Here is a 10,461-nt window from a genome sequence, read left to right as displayed (position 1 = left end):
TTAATTATAATTTCAGCGATTATTTTTACTGCTAATGGAATGTGAGATTTTGCTTGTTTATTATTTATGTTAGACAAGCACTTGCGAAGCGAAAGAAGTATATATGGTATAGTGACTTTGCTGGTTCAGCTTTAAGCATTCAAGAAATACCAATAAGTTGCCAATATATTCTTAGGTTAGGTTAGGTTATACCGGTGATCCCTAGTGGATTCACTTAGGCCTATTGGCCCATTGTGATGCCGTATATAAATAATAAAAACCTCAGGGTTTAAAACCACCTAGAACCTTTTGCGAAGCATAAAATGCTATTTAAAGCCCGATCCTGTAACTGGTCCAGGTCCTCAAGGAAGGGGGCCCCTAGAGTACTAAATTGCCGACGTGCATGAGCTGGACAAAAACACAACAGATGAGATGCGCTCTCATCGTCCTCCCCACAGCTACGACAGATTTGGTTGAAAGGAAGACCTAGTCTTCTAGCATGGTTCCCTAGCTTGTAGTGTCCTGTAGTCAACCCTACCAAAAGACCAATGTCCTTGCGGGACATCTCAATGACAGTTTTCGATTTCCTTTTATCGGAAAGTGGCCAGATTGCATACAGATGTCTACATATCGTTGAGTCTTCCCAATATATTCTTAAAGTGATATTAATAGAACAATAGTATGGACAATGGTAATAACTAGCCATGTTTTAGCTAACGACTAAGGTTATGTGTATGTATTATAGATTTGTGGGCTAGAACATTAGAAGACTGTGACACTACGTCCATTGTTAGAACTTTACTCTACCTTATCTCTTATATTGTCATCTGATTCTTAATATCAAGATTTGGAAGATATTGACTAAACCAGTTTCTAAACCAGTAGACAGTTCGGCAATGTAAGGTTTGAAGCTATAATTGCTGTCTGACTATCCGTTATAATCATCATCATTTCAACTTTTCTGATAGTTCTGAATATCAGTTCAGAATACAGAAATCATTGTTTCTTGATTGACGTATATTCGCTTTTTTGAGTTGTTGGGTTGTACCGTTTAAGGTTTAAGAGTATGAACGCTGCTCCATATTTGTGGAATCTGTGTGCCAGCGGTAGTGGTCAGGTTTAGTTGTTACGACTATTAGTTGTTATAGAATATAATTATATGTTCTTTAAAACTAATTAAATTAGTAATAATTGGGTTAATAATAAAATAAAACAAAATATTTATGTTTCCAGTGGTGTAAAAATCCAAAAATATGTATTTTAGTTGTATACTTTTAAATTGCTTTCTTCACAAAAATTCTTATATTGATTTTATACAATCACAAACCATGCAGTTTTCGTTTAATTTCCATTAAGAGACTGAAAGAGACATGCTGAAAGACATCAGAGCAGTTGATCCATAAAATAAATAGCATCTGAAATCTTTTATCCTAAAGAGTAAAGACTTTGCAAGAGTTCTAATTATCAAAATAAATTGTATCTTTCTCCCTCTATTATGGAAATTATCAGTTTTAAGGAAGTCAATCTCTAACTCCTCCTGTACTCAATGCAATATCTCATGCATGGGTAAATAATTTGATCTGTACAAAAGATTTTTTGCTTAGAGTCCACATTTTGTAGTGTCCAATGGGCTTATAGTTTGAAGAACCAAGTCAACGCCGTTTAATAATTTGTTGGAATATTGTGTTGGATTCTGGATAATGTGCAAGTTTTCTCATTTTATTTTTTTTTATGGAAATTCATGTCTACATAGCTGTAATTAGTAGAAACTTTGGAGTTTTGCGTTCCAGAGGTGTGATTGAATAATTTCCTTTGGTTATAACAAGAAGAAGTAAGATGAGTTAATATCAGAGCAGTTTATAATTAATATATAATAAAGTACTCACAATCATGAATTTGCCAATTTCCCTGCATCGGCGTCACATTCTTGTCTCCTCTTGTCTTATTAATAGATGACAAAGAGATTCAACTTTCTCCATATATTTAAAACATACAATATAGTTCCTGTGAGATATTTATAAACAATATACTTACTTCTAGTATTTAAGCCATATTAGCTCATTTGATTTATCTTTGTTTAATAAGTTATGATTGGGTCTTACTCATTAACTTACTATCAGTTGTCTACTTAGTGGGTTGATGTGCCTGTTTATTTCGTCCTGCCATAGTGTATAGATTTTTAGTGGATTTTTTTGGAGAACGAGAACTTGATGTATTAACAAGTTTACTTTAAGGGATGATAATTAGTAATTATTAAAATTTGAACAAAATTATTAATAAATACTGCATTCTCGAACCATACCTACATCGTATATACCCATGCATTTGTATTTTCATAAATATTATCATACTTTTACTATATACAACTTACGTACATATATATGTCTATACATATGCATATATTATATATGCTAATAAATAATATTTACTAAAACTATGATAATATTTATTAAATTATACTGTAATAAACACATCCCCGATCGTTTTGTTCATTTCAATTTCTAATAGTTGCTGGGACCCATGAAGTGTTGTAGAAACATGCAAATCTGTCAACCTAAGAGAGATCACATATTATCATATGCATGGGTATTCAGAATTTATATATTATATATTTATATATTATTTAAATAAAGATAATTTTTTTATTTTTGCTTTAAATATGAAAAAGTATACCTATAAAGAGCGCACAATTTCAAGCAATTTCCTTTCCGATATCATACCTGTCTCACTTTGATAACGCTTGAATGATATTGGACAGGTGGTTTTATTTGCGGGACGCACTCAATCTTCAGATTAAAATAATTTAGTAGACACTTTTTTAAATAGTGTTTCGGCCATGATGGTAGTGGTCTTCTTGTTCTATTTCAAATCACAGAAGTTATATGAAATGATCAGTCTTAGCATTTAACTTCAAAAAAAAATTCAATTAAATTTTTAAAAATTTTCAAGGAAAAAATTAATTTTTAAAATTTTTTTGGATAAATATACACAGGTAACATATACGACTTTTTAATTGCATCTACGGGTACCAGTAATATCTTAAACTGAAAGAAAATCTTTTTATTTTATATAATGTTCATGTTGCAAAAAAAACTGCGAAAATATACAACCATTAAAAATAAAATAAATATTGGTACATGTTATTATAACTAAGCAATAAAATTAATAAAAGGTTCTATAATATATTAAGCGTCCAATTTCAGATAGATATATTCCCTACTTGCCATTTTCTAAATTCATAAATATTAATTTTACATATATACGAAATTTATATACGAAATTTATTTACGAAATTTACTCATTTATTCTAAATTTTAGTAGTTCCCTTTGCCCTTTAGTAGATGGTCTTTGCTCTAACAGAAATTAAAGCGGCCACTTTGTATATTTCAATAAATCTTTTATTTGTATAATTTTCTGAACTTACTCGCTCTGCAGTAAATTCGTCTTTTACATAATCAGTCATCACTCCAGTTCCAACAGTTGACATTTGGGTTTTCAAGATGCTTCCACCCAAGCGTGCCAAACTAACAAAGTACCTCATACCGTAAGATTAACCAAAAAAATATGTAAAATTTTGAAAAAAAATTGAAAAATCCAAAAATATATCTGGAGAATTTTGAGCTATTGACTCTAGGAATTTTTTCTTTTAAATGAAAATATTTTTATTTAATTTAAAAGATTTTTTCGAATATTGTCATACGCCTACTTTCTGGTATCATTGAGATATTGAGATATCAAGTGCCGAAAGAGACAGATATATTCTGATTAATGTCTTTAAAAATATCTATTAATTGGCTTCTCTATGTGCTTAAACTTGATTGCTTCCCATAGGAATATTAATAAAATAAAATGGAAAGTTAGGGTTACTCATATAAGCATATAAACTTATCAAATGTATAATATTTTGCATTTACGCATACATACGTTCATATGAACGCACCTAATGAAATGTTTGTGTAAATTTATCAAACTGCTGTATAATAACACTATTTAGCAGCGTAATTTTTTAGCCAATATCGATGTAATATCAAGTTGATCAGCTGGAATGTAACTCTGTATTTACAATAAAAAAATTCATACAATATTAATTAATTCGGTAAAATTTTTGTGTAAATTTATCAAATTTGTGTAAACTATTTTTCACACAAAATTTGATACTTCATTTATCAAGCAGTTTAGATGAGTACCCCTATTATAGGTATATATTTTTTTTTTGGTAATATATATAACGTAAATTAAGCATGGATTTTAGAATACAGACTTAGGTCGAATAATCATTCAAGTGCTTGATATGACAAATCACCTTTGATATTGCCTTTGTATCAAATAAAAATAAAGAATACGTAATTAGATTAGCATTCAAATCAGTTAGAAATATCAGAAAAGCTCTTTTGTGGTATTATAGTTGTGAAGGAAGAAAAAATTATTATTTGTATAAATTTTTAACAGATGTTATAACTGATTCTTATTAAAAGTCAAAATAACAGTTAAAGATAGGTAGGTCACAACCTGACTAATTGCGTATCCAAGAAAATGAATTGAATTTCCTTCGCTAACTCCAAATTATTATTTGCATCTATTTATGGATTTTAAAAAATTTATTTGGGTGTCGTATTTTTCAATATAATTGCATATTTATAGGCGTAATTACTCTCATCGGACATCATTCGACATATCCAAATATAAATGTTGTATACATGTTTAATATAATTTAAATAATAAATAATTGCGTATTTATAGGCGTGATTACTTTCTATCGGACATTATTATTATATCCAAATATAATTCTTGGAGAAATGAGTAAGGGATCTGCCTCAGCTATGAAATGTAGAAGATCGTCGTTTTAAGTACTACAGGTATATAATGCTTACCCTTGGTAAGTGACTTATCATACAATACAACAAAATACAACAAAATACAACAAAATAATAAATAAAAATTATTTTTTACTTTAATTTTTTTGTAGATATTTATTATTTTTATTATTAGTTTTTAATGCTATTTTCAAAATTAAACTGTGATATTGAAATAGTTATAAATGATAATAAATAATTTTATATATTAAAAATTAATATAATAAGTTCATTAAAAATATTATCAGCGATAAAAAATAACATATCAAATATAGTAAAGGCAAAGATAAAATTTTGGAAAACGAAAAAAGAAACTAAAATTTACGTCTTTGAAGGCAGTCGTGTTTCGCACAAGTCAAGGAAGCGAGTCTCCTAAATATATTCGGAGTATCTGCACATTGCACACTGAACCAGTTTTCTAAATAAAAATTTCAATTCGCTGCGAAATTACAGTATCCTCTATGTCATGTTGAATAACGAAAAGGATAACGACACGAGTCTCTTGAAGGAACTCACCACACTTCGTACTTCGAAACTGCAGAGCGGCAAGTGGATTCGTTATTTGGATTCGTTAAGTTCTTCATAACTTTGTGCTAAAGTATGAGAGTCCTTCAATTGTCCTGTACAAAACATCGTGCACACGTTTTCTCTATTTCTCTGTAATTCGGCTACTTATAACGTCCTGAGTAACGTCTGTTCGTTCCGCTCTAGTTTTTACATGCAAAATCAGAGTACGCAATGCGCAAAATCAATGCAGAAATACACTGCAATCGATTTGTTGCTATTATGAAATAATCGGGAAATTAGTTTGGAAATTTATGAGGCAAAAGTGATGTGATTGAATGAATTATTAATTTATTTTATTTAACTAAAAAAAAAATATTTAAAATTTTTATTTTTTACTTGGAATTTTTTATTTCGTTTAAAAATCATATTTTAAGACAATTTTTTTCAGTGTTTGAGATTTTTAACGAAATTGCTTAAGGGCTATCTGCGCTATTAGTTGAGTAACTTGGTTGGCTGGTTCGCTTTTAATCTCTTATATAGCAAAATAAAATTATAGATTGATATTGCATATAGTCTTTTTAGAACTTAAACTGAACTCTTAATAGTTCTGAGTGAAAAAAATGCATATTTACATAGTTTCTAGCACAACTACTCTTAATATTACAATAAACTATTAAAATGACATAAGGAAAATGAATTAATTGAATGTTCATTAACTTAGATTTTTATTCTTATAGATAGTTATTCAGTTTTTAAATTCTTCTATGATATTCTCCTCAAAATAGATATTGGTTGTTAAAAATAATATCTTTACTTAGCTATCAATTTTTAAGTTAATAAATCAAAGTATCTGTTATGGTTATGGTTACGCATTATGCAGGACTTAAACACATAATGACCTATTTGAAATATCACTAACTAGAGACATCTGTAAGCGAATAGTTCTTTGCGCACTTAACCTGAGAGTTCAATTAATTTGTCTATAATTTACTAACCTAACAGTCCAAATATAAGTCCCTTTGTTGATTATAACAGAGTATAATAAGTTACGTTCCCGAAAAGGGCAGCAGATGCGTTCAATCCTCATACACTAAAGATATACATTACTCAAACGGGAATATAACTATTATAACTGATCGCCATGCATGCAGAATTTGTTGATTTGTTCATTATTGAAATGAAGATTTAAAAAAAACTATGAAACCATTTTTAATATAAAATAATATGCTAAACATATACAATAGATATACACACGAATATTCAGAATTTTCTGATCTTTAAAATTCAAACATTAGAGATATTAGAAACTTATGTCTTGAAAATAAATAGCATGCTTACTTTAATTATACCATTGAAGAAACCTATATATAAAGGTTGTAATGAAATAAAATAGATAGAATTGTTTTGTCTCAAACGTAGACTTATATGTTGCTGCACAATTTGGGTTAACGCAATTTCACAGTTTAGTATCCACATTATACATCCTGTATTTTACATGAACGTCAAGAAAGCAAAACTTTTAAACCATTATGAAATGGATTTACATACTCTTCTAGAACACTAGGCTCCATTCTTTGGTCGTTTGCCTCATCCAATATGGGACTACTATATAGGACCACTATGTTTCGTTGCAGTTGAACCTTCCCAAATTAGAAAACTATTTGATGTTTATGATAAAAATAATCGAAACTTGAATATTATTAACAAAATAATACGCTATTACTGACGTTGAAATACCTCACAAAATGTAACACCAATATTTCGAAACATTTTTAAAGTGTACTTTCTGAGTAGTAGAACGACATTAATGAGTGTCTCTTAAATTTCCCAGTATTTTGTCCAGTATAGTGTCAGTTATAAAATTCATTGTTAAAAGGAAAAATTAGAAGATTTTAAAAAATAAGGAAGTGGGGCTAATAAATAATCAAGTAATTAAATTGAGTAATAAAATTAATTAAATTTAAAAAAAAAATAATTTCTGATTGTATTACTTAATGCGTTCCATTTTTTATTTTATCTAATGGAACCACGAACTGAACTATTGGCTTTGTAGAATTATGAACTGACTAAAAAGGTTAGATAAATGACTTTTTGAATGGATCTAGTGGTACAGAGTATCGAACAACTATAGAAATGTAAGCTCTTAAATGTTGTTAAATGCTTTTATATCTAATAGAAATTGAGCTCTTAATAAAATTCCAAAATTATAATTTATCTTCTTTTATTATATGTCTTTGACATGTGTTCACTGGTCTTACTCCTTATCTACTTTCTATGAATTTAAATATGCACCCCTCTACGTCAATGTCAGGTTCGCGTATCGTGTGACAAGTGCAGGCTTTATACCACAGTTTCTTATTACTAATGTAGGTTGGCTAGTATATCTCCAATATTATTTTAAGACGACTTCACAATTGAGATGAATACTTTAATTGTAGTGTCACCTCTATTACCAATTTAGAGGTTAATAGAGGATATTACCTTATTTAAGGGTTACTGTCTTTTCCCATACCGTTGATGTGATTATGCTTTCCGAGCAACAATTTCGTTAGATTAGCTGCGTTTTGGTGTTGACGAAATTGTTGACGTTCTTCAAAAATCCTTCTTAACTACATACTATAAGTACTGCGATCCATTTCAATAAATTTGTCAATAATTGGTCAAGCCTAATGCTTAATATCTGTGTTGATGCCAATCACTTTAAGGACTGTATCAAATATATCTACTATAGTTACTATCATAATAAAAAGGAAAACATCATTCAATACTCCTTTTACAATACTTAGCTTTTTGAGGACAATTTAAAGCATACAAAATAAATCGATAACAACCTTGCTTAGTTATAATATCCTAACGACAAAACATCAAGATTCGTAATATTTTAGCACATTATTATGTCTATGGACTTAATAGAGGTTTTGGAAGGATGATGTTGCAAGTGTATATGTTTTAAGGTCTTATGCTAACCATTGTGACCGTACATCACGCATGAATTCAAATGGACAGGGGAAATTAATGGCTAAATATGTATATTGGACTTAATCAAGATTTTGTAGGGGGAATACTGCAAATACATATGTTTGATTTTACATTTCTATGATAACTATTTTGATTATATATGAAACATGTATCCCAGGGTAGAGGGGAGACCGAAATGAACCTTCAATTAATCACTGGATATAATTATATATATGTCTATACATCATGAGTGCATCATGGGCCGGTTTTATGATAAACAAATGTATATTCGATATATCTGTAAGACCACTCCCTCCACACTGAAGTAAATCTTTATCTACCAGCCTGCTGCAACTGTTACCTAATCTATCTCTTTTTATTTACGCGAAGAATTACTATTTTATTCAGATGTAAAAAAAGAACTCATGGTGGGATGTACTACCCCATACCAGTACATAAATTGGGATACATGAGATGACTTAAACGAGCTTTGGAAAAAGAATTTTACACATTTTCATGTCTAAGAGCCGAACTGAAAACGATCATAAAATAGTTCAAATTTATTTGTGACTTACTGATTAGAAGTTCTATAAGATTTTTCCTTAAACGTTTGGTTAATTATCGAAGACCATACGATAATATCGTGTATTAACAAATCGCTTATTAACACCTATAAATTATTTGAAGTAAATGTTAATTAAAAAGTCAGGCTCTGCCGTGAAGTGCAACTTTTATCTTCCCGCAGCCCATGTTATTTCAAAATATCATTGGCTTCAATGACGTGAACGTGAGAATCCGATGACTCTGTGATTTACCCTCTCAGGGCATTTGCGCCCTACTGAATACATGCAACAGTTGCTGCTTCATTAGTCCGCCGCCGTTGGAATGAATTTCAGTTTTCGTTTTCAATTTCATCACAATTCATCTTCATCTCTCAGTAATTATTGTAGTTGTGATCATGTAATATAGAAAAACTACAAAAGAAAAAAATTTAGGAGTATCGAGTCTGAACGTGGGAATCGAAAGACATATCGCGGCGGTAAAATGAAAGCGTTCGGCGTGATTGTGACTGCGGCTACGGCTGCGATTGTTGCAGCTGAAGCTGTGTCCGCTGATGTTTTTTGTGTAACAATAAAAATTAATTTTTTTTTGCTGCTTGTATGCTGCATAATTGAATTCTCTACATCCGATTTGCGAACCTGACGTTAATACTCTTCGATGATGAATGGCCAAGAGTAAAGTGTTTTGAAATCACACAGAAATATCGATCGTACATTTCCTGTGTTATCTCTCATTACTTCTGAGCAGTGTTCGTAACCTTTTTAGAGTTTGTGACTTCGTCTACGCTCTGTATTCTTCCAGGTTTTTATTGAAGAATATTTAATGTTTAATACCTGTGTGAATGTGATTTCTTTTGTCATATTTCGGAAAAATATTGGATTATATATTGTTCATCGCAGTCAGTTGAAATAAAGTAAAGTTATACAAAATCATAAATAGGAATATATTTATACTGATATTATTAAGTGATGTTAAATTATCAGCATTTTTTTTAATTCAAATATTGAGAGAATTAAGAAGGTGAAAATTATAAGTGTGTTCAAATACTTTGCTAAACTGAAATTAATAAATGGATTTATAATTCCAACACTTTCTTTTTTAAGACTACGCAATCTTTCACTTTAATAAACATAATGCAACGATCTTCCAATATATGGACTTCAAATTCTTCGGGTAGTTTACAAAAAGTATGCAATAGCTTCTCCTCGACAACTATTACCTTCTACGGTTTAATAAAATAAAGGGTCTGAACGGTTTCTAAAGAACCGTTTTAGATATGAAAAGACCCAACAGTAAGAGGGAATTAAATCTGGTTAGATCAGACAGTTAAATAAGCTGACTTTTCCAACAATTCGAACTTTAGTTTATTGACACACAGTTTTTCGCTTACACATCCACATCCAAGCTCTTCGACTTACACATCCATAATGGAAAACGACTTTTTTCCGTAAATACGAAGACTTATGGGGATTAATTTATTTAGAAAATTATCATAATAGTTTGAGTTAAACCGTTCCGAACATAATTACTTTTGCAATCCAAAAAGACAAACTCTTTGCGGTTCTAGAAGCCTGCTGTTTAAAATTCATAGTGACATACCTAA

General features: G+C 30.0%; 2 long non-coding RNA genes across 3 annotated transcripts; both read right to left on the bottom strand.

The window, feature by feature from the left end:
* Positions 1 to 1,234: 1,234 nt before the first annotated feature.
* On the bottom strand, positions 1,235 to 2,367 carry LOC119690154. Of its 2 annotated transcripts, none has more exons than XR_005253566.1 (4): positions 2,282 to 2,367; positions 2,014 to 2,206; positions 1,866 to 1,952; positions 1,235 to 1,789 (listed from the first exon to the last, which is right to left on the bottom strand). It is a non-coding gene; the product is annotated as an uncharacterized LOC119690154 (long non-coding RNA). The 2 variants fall into 2 exon arrangements; XR_005253565.1 differs by having other exon boundaries at positions 1,866 to 1,948.
* A 29-nt stretch (positions 2,368 to 2,396) lies between these two features.
* LOC119662460 lies at positions 2,397 to 3,612 on the bottom strand. Its single transcript, XR_005250782.1, has 3 exons — positions 3,404 to 3,612; positions 2,653 to 2,838; positions 2,397 to 2,533 (listed from the first exon to the last, which is right to left on the bottom strand). It is a non-coding gene; the product is annotated as an uncharacterized LOC119662460 (long non-coding RNA).
* Between the last annotated feature and the right edge of the window lie 6,849 nt (positions 3,613 to 10,461).

This window comes from Teleopsis dalmanni, chromosome X, assembly GCF_002237135.1.
Source record: "Teleopsis dalmanni isolate 2A chromosome X, ASM223713v2, whole genome shotgun sequence".
Classification (NCBI taxonomy): Eukaryota; Metazoa; Arthropoda; class Insecta; order Diptera; family Diopsidae; genus Teleopsis; species Teleopsis dalmanni.
This window is presented reverse-complemented; position numbering and strand designations above follow the sequence as displayed.